This window comes from Apostichopus japonicus, chromosome 15 (assembly GCF_037975245.1).
Source record: "Apostichopus japonicus isolate 1M-3 chromosome 15, ASM3797524v1, whole genome shotgun sequence".
NCBI classification, from domain to species: Eukaryota; Metazoa; Echinodermata; class Holothuroidea; order Aspidochirotida; family Stichopodidae; genus Apostichopus; species Apostichopus japonicus.
In genome coordinates, this window is record NC_092575.1 from 17,010,721 (window position 1) to 17,019,632 (window position 8,912).

The window sequence follows — 8,912 nt, forward strand, 5'->3', positions numbered from 1 at the left end:
CACATTCGGTACTATGCTAGAACTAAATTTGAAGTTTCGTCCTGTTACAGACTAGTATTCGTCACGTTTGTGTAGTAGCCATAGGGTACACCGTGAATGTTCACTGTCACATGGGGAGAAGAGGGGGGTAGGTGGAATCACCTTACGCAAGAAGAAAATAATCGAAGGGGTGGCACATTGGTCTTATTGATTTTAAGAAGAACGTCCACGGTTTACTATAGTGTATAAAATAGACAAGGAATTTGCATGGGTTAAACGCAGGTATCAACATACGTGTTTTAGTATGTTTTTCTTGAGTGACACACAGGCACTGTTTAGATAACATGTGCCAGGTTAGAATAATAGTATTGAAAACATTTTCCTTAGCATTTTGGTTAAAGAAAGACACAACGTAAGCCACACTATACTTTGTAATGTACTTTTTTTTAATGTAATACCTTGATGCTTTGCAACAAAAAGGTCAAACTGTCGTCGATGTATACTCCAAGTACTCAGTTTTGGAGGTTCTAGCCACCTCAGCTCCTTCATTCCCTCAATAATAATACGTTGCGATCTTGATAGAATGAGACCTTCATGTTTTATGGTTTTATTTTCAAAACAAATTCCTTTATTTTGGGGGTGACACAATTAAGTCTTGCAGTCACTTGCTGGAACTATGTCATTTACAGAACACTGATAATTTTATTGGTCAAATTCAACAGAGCTCTTAGGAATTGTGCATGATACAGCAGTATCATCGGCATCTTTTGTAAGAGAAATGTGTGAACTTGACCTATTTTCATAAGTTTATATAGTACATAATATAGCAGATAATGGACCCCTCACCCCTAAGGCACACCAACCTTAATTCCGATATTTCCGATAACCCTTTATGCAACCTAACTTGTCTGGACCATCCTTGAAGAAATTGTGCCAGCCAGGCGCGGCGGAGCGGAAAAATTATTGGGGGGGGGGGGGGTAATGTGTGGAGACTATCTAAGCGGAGCGCCACCATCGGTTGGCGCGGAGCGTACAAGAAAATTTTGGGTTTTTTCAAACCCCCAGATGGCCGGAAACGGCACTTCCCGAGTGTTTTATGCTGCGAAAACGTAGCACTAAAATATGGGTCTCAAGCCTGCAGTTTCTCAGATTGCACGTAAAAGTGTGTAAAACATTGTAATTTGTAAATTCGATGGTGTTTTAAGAGAGTAGCTATTACTCGTAGTGTACTCGCAAAGACGTTTTTGAGCGTAGTAAGGGCAGTGGCGGAGCTAGGGGTATTGGTCGGGGGGGGGGGGGCAAGAATGGAGTCTGTAGGGGCGCTTTCGACACTATCTAAGCGGAGCGCCACCACAGGTTGGCGCGGAGCGTACAGAAAATTTTTGTGTAAAGTTACTCCCTAGATTGCAGGAAATGACCCTTTCCGGGCCTTGCTAATTTGCAGATAAACGGAGAATAAATAGGTGTCGTCGCCATTTTGTCGGAAAATTACACCAACAGAATATGACAAATGTCAATAGGTACTGTATATGAGAGCGCAATAAAATAGTCAATAATCGCGAATAAGTTAAAAGTAGTGAAAAGCTGAAAAGGGCGCCAGCAGTCCATTTGAGTCCGTCAGGAGGGGGGAGGGGGATCCGCCCCTGACTGTATATATGGACGCTCCGCCACTAAGTAAGGGGATGTTGGAGAACTGGCTGAAATGAGGCAAGTCATTGGCCTATAAGACGAAGTTGTGTTACGCTTACCGGTACTCACACTCACTGCTTCCACTTTTCACGGGGCGTGAAGACGCGGTTGGGGTGACAATGTGGTCTATAGCCAGGGGACGGGCTGAGGGACCAGGGTCCCCCAGCAATTACTAAAATTATTACACCTATAAAGTATACGTGTGCATCGGGCAGATCGACAAGTATGCGTTGAAAAATGGGCAGATGCACGTTTCGGAGCCTTGGTAAATATTGGGGGGGCTTATCATGCATTTGCCCCCTCAACTTTTTCATTGGGGGGGGGGGGGCTGAGCCCCCCAAGCCCCCCGGTTCCGCCGCCACTGGTGCCAGCCAATGAATAAGCCATGTTTCTTTGATAAATCGTAAAAGATTTGGCAAGACAGTATTAAAAGCACTTGAAAAGTCAAGAAAAAGACCATTTGTTATAATTTATTCCTTACAATCTTAATGAAACACAATATCATAGATTAATCAAACGTTTGATATCTGCAATACATAGATTCTTCGAGTGGCTTGCAACTTCCGTTCTGGAACAGCAAGTGCCTTCTCCTTTCTTATCGAGCAACCTTATGGGTTAACAATCCCAATGTATGGAAACCAGGGCTGAGGGTGTATCAGTTTGGTGATGTTCATTTGGTTTGTATGTCCATATTCTGAATTGGTTTATTTTTCCAAAAGGTCCGGTAAAACTTCCCTGTGATCCTGAAATTCTTAGCCTGTGGAAGAAAACATCCAAGGTTCAGTCAAATCTTAAGGTTGCTATACAGATTTTCTAATAATTCGGTCTAAACGCCCCCTCCCCCCCCCCCCCTCGTCCTTTGTAGCAAAGTAACTACTTAAGTATAAACTATGCTAGTACCTTTCAAAGTTTCATGTAAAAGTATGTGACCTTCAACCAATAACTGTAGGTATTACTAAGCCAGATAAAGGTAGCTATAAGTTAAGCTAGAGCAATGCTCGTGATGAGCAAAGCCGCCAACAGCTCAGAGAAACCGTACTTCTTTTAGGGAGATGTTACATCTTTAACGTTTCTTTACATATTAACTTGAAGCTGGTGTTTGCATGTTTTAAATTGTCATAGTACTGGTATTTGTTTATTGAACTTTTTACATTCACATTGAAAGGAGACAGGAAACCAAAATAATTAAATTACACCCCCCCCCCCTCCCACCATCCCAAGTGGCAATATGACATTACACATTGGCAAAAAAAGTAGCTCCATGCCACGACTTGTAAAAACCAATTTACTCCCGTACCGTGCAAGATAATGGACTTAGATATTTTAGGGATAAGTTTATCACAAGGATCTTGACGGTGATATAAGTTCATTATGATGGTTGGGATCCTTCCCTTTAATCCGTAGATATATGGTTAGGCTAACACTAAGAATGGTTTAAATTAATTAACCTTGGTCTAGGTATTGTATAGTCTTCGCGGTCACAATTAAAATTTGAGTGAAATATTCATCATTTTTATACAAGTTACAAACATTGTCATCAATGTCCGTCAGTGTCTTGCACCGTATGTTTCCTCATTGACACACAGCTCTTATTAAATGTACCGACACTGTTACACCGATTCAGTAGAGATAAATAGCGTTACTCAAGTCTACTGTATATAGCTACTCGCACAACAGATACAAGCATCGAATGTACTGCAATCATAACACTAGGCTACTATTCAGGTATATTATTGTTGACCAACTGGCCATTCTGTTTTCACGAGTTATGCTATCGTGTATGAAATGCTGCATTAATCAACTAAAAGATGAGGTGGAAATAATAAAGATGTTACCTTCCCATAATCCTGGGTGTATTCAAATGGCAGTTGGTTGACTTGGTTGTTATGTTCGGCTTGATCCAAAGGGTAATATTCGTCGTTATGCAAAAACGCATGGACCTTAGACAAATTGTGTTACTGAGTGGTTATAATGATTAAGTATTCGTCAGTATGTTAAAAACGAGAGTAGGCCTTCGGTGGACATTCGTCAAAAATCAGTCAGAAATTACTAAAAAACTAGACAGTTAGAACTTGTAACAAGCCTTAACCAATTCTTCACCCTCGAAATAGGTAAGAACAATATTTAACTCAATTTCGCCAAAAGTGCAGATTCGCCGCTACACGAAAACGGGGACGATATATATATATATATATGTATATATATATATATATATATATATATATATATAAATATATATATATATATATATATATATATATATATATATATATATATATACATATATATATATATATATATATATATATATATATACATATATATATATATATACATATATATATATATAAATATATATATATACATATATATATATATATACATATATATATATATATATATATATATATATATATATATATATATACAGGGTTATAGCCACGCCGGCCGGCGGCGGCCGGTGGTAACCGCCACTCACGCCTGCCGGCCGGCATTGGAAGTGAATAAACAGTCCACTGGCCGGCACGAAAAAATAGTAAAATGCTTGTGAAATACAACAAATTTATCTTTCCCTTGCCGTAAAACATGATAATAACGTCACCTTTACAAAGAGGGGAAAACCCTCTGGCTTCGGGGGGCTTCGTCCCCTCGCCCCCCACCGGGGCGTTGCCCCTGGACACCACCAGGGGCCCTTAAGCGGGCCCCTGGACCCCCGGCCGTGAGATGCGACAGCTTCGCTCGCTACGCTCGCTACGCTCGCTTCGCAAATTTATTTAACCAGCACTCACAATCTCCTAGCTATAACCCTGTATATATATATATATATATATATATATATATGTATATATATATATATATATATATATATCATATGTCAAATGTCAGGTATTATGCATACTCTTAATATTTATGTTTGTTTCTTATAATAGGAACGGGGCGGAGGGGGGGGGGGGGGAGAGAGAGAGAAAGGAGTCTGTTTATGGCCTAATGGAATGGTTGTTATAGTGAGACTGAATAGTCGAAACTTTGGGATAAAAAGTGAAAAGTTTGAATAACTATTCGAAATTTGGTTGCTGAAATAACTGAATAGACGAACTTATGCATGGTATGAAAAGTCGAGGAGTAAATAGAAATGTCGTAAATAAACCTCAAAAATTTCGAGAAAATAGTCGAATTTTTGGTACAATGATAGCAATTTCTGGAGAAATAGTTAAAATGTTATCAAATGTCCCAAAGTTTACAAACAAAATCCTTCTGAGTGAAAACCCCCTCCCCACCAACGGGCCCACCCTTTTGGCTTCATATACGCCACTGCTTAAGTCTATATGGATATTGCATTCTGCCGAGATGTGAGCGAACATGCAATTGAAAATGTTTCAGAAAACTGTTAACACAGACACAGAGCCCGAGAACTATGGAAGAGCTGAATGGACCTGATATATATATATATATATAGCCTATATGTATATATATATATATCAAATAGATAAACTATATATCTAATATATATAATATACATATATATATTGCCGTCATATCATTTTATCGAACCTACTTTTACATCTACAGCAGTATTGTAACACGCATTGAGCTGTGATATGGCTTCTTCTATATAGGCCTATGTCGATTAACTGTTGCAGAGATTTAATCCTTTGAACGTTATAGAGATAAATAAGTACACTTACCTCGTTTACTGCCAGCACACGAAGTAGAAGACAAACGTAATTACATAAACAGCAAAGTCAGTTAATAATAGTAAACACGGTGAGGTTGGTTAAGTTCTCAGGACTAGCCGTGACCATATACACCTTGATTTCATATGATCTATGTTTTCGTTTACATGTATATATATTATAATAAAACACCGTGTGCCCGGATGTTTACTTCTAGTTCTAACCGTTCTTTTAAACTTGAACCAAATCGATTGCGAAAACAGGGAAGTTCCAGTTACTTTTAATAGTGATCTTCGAAGTCAAATGTCATGTATATATATATTATTATAAAACACTCTGTGCCCGGATGTTTACTTCTAGTTCTAATCGTTCTTTTAAACTTGAACCAAATCGATTGCGAAAACAGGGAAGTTCCAGTTACTTTTAATAGTGATCTTCGAAGTCAAATGTCAGGTAATATGTATACTCTTAATATATGTTTGTTTCTTAGAATAGGAACGGGACAGGGGGGGGGGGGAAGGAGTATGTTTGTGGCCTAATGGAATGGTTGTTATAGTGAGACTGAATAGTCGAATGTTTGGGATGAAAAATGAAACGTTTGAATAACTATTCGAAATTTGGTTGCTGAAATAACTGAATAGACGAACGTATGGTATGAAAAGTCGAGGAGTAAATAGAAATGTCGTTACTAAACCTCAAAAATTTCGAGAGAATAGTCGAATTTTTGGTACAATGATAGAAATTTCTGGAGAAATAGTTAAAATGTTATCAAATGTCCCAAAGTTAACAAACAAAATTCTTTTGAGTGACCACCCCCTCCCCACCAACCCCACCCTTTTGGCTTTATATACGCCACTGCTTAAGTCTATATGGATATTGCATTCTGCCGAAATGTGAGCGAATATGCAATTGAAAATGTTTCAGGAAACTGTTAAAACAGACACAGAGCCCGAGAACTATGGATATATGAAGAGCTGAATGGACCTGATATATATATATATATATATATATATATATATATATATATATATATGTATATATATAGCCTATATGTATATATATATATATATATATATATATATAAAATAGATAAACTATATATCTAATATATATAATATACATATATATATTGCCAGGCGCGTATCCAGGATTTTCAAACCCGGGGGGCGCGAATTACTATCTAAGCGGAGCACCACCATCGGTTGGCGCGCAGCGTACAAGAAAATTTCTTGTTTTGAAACCCCCCAGATCACCGGAAACGGCACTTCTCGGGTTTAAAATGACCAACCAGATGTACACTTTTCGCCTGAGAACCAAGTATTTCCTAATAGTTTTTTTTTTCCATCCATAACCTTTTTGAAGATTGTCAACCCGGCACACATCATGTTCGACCTGATCGCATCTCCTGTGGGTCTTTGCTTTTGTAGGTGATTCTACGTCGCGGCCCACAATACCCGTCAGCCCCACTTTTCAAGGTTTTAAGCCCCATATTTGATCAGAATTTGAAAATTCACATTTCTCGTGAATAAACTCACTTCAAAACATACCCATAATGTTGTACAAAATTTCATCTATGGATAACCAATATAGAAAAAACTTCCTTCAACCCCTAACAGACCGGTCAAAATTGCACGAGTAGAGGGAAGTGTGATGTAGAATGTTGGTCATAAATTTTCTAAAATTCAGACACAGTAAATTTATTGGTGTACAAATATTAAAACCTGTAATAACGGCTATTATAAAACTTGGTTGAAGGAAATGAAAAAATAGCAGATATTTCCTTCAACCGAACACTACACACATAGGCGTAGGAGGCGCGGCGGCAGTGGCGGAGCTAGGGGTATTGGTCAGGAGTGGCGAGAATGGTCTGAAGGGGCGCTTTCGACACTATCTAAGCGGAGCGCCACCACTGGTTGGCGCGTAGCGTATACATAAAAAAATTTGAGTAAAGATACTCCCTAGATCGCCGGAAATGACCCTTTCCGGGCCTGGCTAATTTGCAGATAAACGAAGAATAAGGTGTCATCGCCAAATTACACCAAGAAAATGTGACAAATGTCAATAAGTAGATGAGAACGCAATAAAAAAGTCAATAATCTAGAATAAGTAAAAAGTGGTAAAGAGCTGAAAAAGGCGCCAGCAGTCCATTTGAGTCCGTCAGGGGGGCATCCGCCCCCTGACCATATGGACGCTCCGCCACTGCGCGGCGGGGGTGCAGGCCCTAATTCGCCATTACTAATGTAAAAGAGAGTTTTGACATAATTGGACCTCCATGCTTTTTATACATCTACATGTGACATGTCGTTGTTTACATTAGCATCCCGCGGTATACTGCGCAATTTGAACGGACCGTACGGTACACGATGGCATGCGATGTAATAACCGATGCTTGCTTATATGATATTGACATGAACACGTTGAACGCGCGCATCGCGCGCGAAAATTTTTGGTTATTTTTTCAGGCAAGTCGGACAGTTTTGAGGCTTTTCATCCTGGAACGCCATTTTCATGCTCACTGATATGATGTGATATCTGCTGTTTGCGTTACAAATTCGAACAGGCGCGTAGCGACGAATTTGCCAAGGGAGGGGCGAAGCCTGTAGGCAAATTATCTAAGCGTAGCGCCACCATAGGTTGGCGCGAAGCGTACAAGCAAATTTTGGCCGAAAATGTCTCCCAGATCGCTGGAAATGACACTTCCCAGGCCTTGTAAGTTGCCTCTAAGGACTTTCTATTTTGAAATTACTTAGCGATATCATTTAAAAAAATGCTGAATGGGGGGGGGGGGGGGGCGGGCGGTCGCCCCCATCCCAAAATGCGTCATGTTCCCCGACGACACGGTCGAGTTCGAGACCAGCCACAGTTGGTTTCATAGCACAATTCTACACACGCGTTATGATAGACCATATATAGTATATATATAGATCATTAGTGAGAGAGGAAAATGGAAACGTCAAAAAATGGAGTTGTCGGTGTAAGGGGTAGGGTGAGTCACACTTTTACGAAATCATTGATCCGTCACTGGCTACCATTCAGCGCTATCATGATGTCACTGTTCTTCTTTCTCTTCCCGGTGTCTTCGCGTTTTTGCTTTTCCTCCCTCTTTTTCTCCCTTTTCTCTCTTTCTTCTTTTTCTTTTCCCTTCCTTCCTCTCCTCCTCCTCTTTTTTTCCCCTCTTTTTTCCTTTTTTCTTCTCTTTTTTTCTCTTCTCTTTTTCTTACCCAGGGGGCGCGCGCCCCCAACGCCCCCCCCCCTGGATACGCACCTGATTGCCGTCATATCATTTTATCGAACGTACTTTTACATCTACAGCAGTATTGTAACACGTATTGAGCTGTGATATGGCTTCTTCTATATAGGCCTATTTCGATTAACTGTTGCAGAGATTTAATCCTTTGAACGTTATAGAGATAAATAAGTACACTTACCTCGTTTACTGTCAGCACACGAAGTAGAAGACAAACGTAATTACATAAACAGCAAAGTCAGTTAATAATAGTAAACACGTTGAGGTTGGTTAAGTTCTCAGGACTAGCCGTGACCATATACACCTTGATTTCATATGATCTA

At 39.6% G+C, this 8,912-nt stretch overlaps 1 protein-coding gene across 3 annotated transcripts in view; it reads right to left on the reverse strand.

Annotated features, from left to right (window-relative positions):
- Window positions 1-8,912, reverse strand: part of LOC139980524 (uncharacterized) — a 13,061-nt gene extending 4,149 nt beyond the window's left edge. Inside the window, exon 1 of one of the 3 annotated variants that reach the window (XM_071992221.1) lies at window positions 8,771-8,912. The gene's annotated coding sequence lies outside the window, so the exon portion shown is untranslated. Of the gene's footprint in view, window positions 1-5,354; window positions 6,175-8,770 lie in introns of those variants that run through there. The other 2 variants (XM_071992222.1, XM_071992220.1) reach the window with 2 other exon arrangements.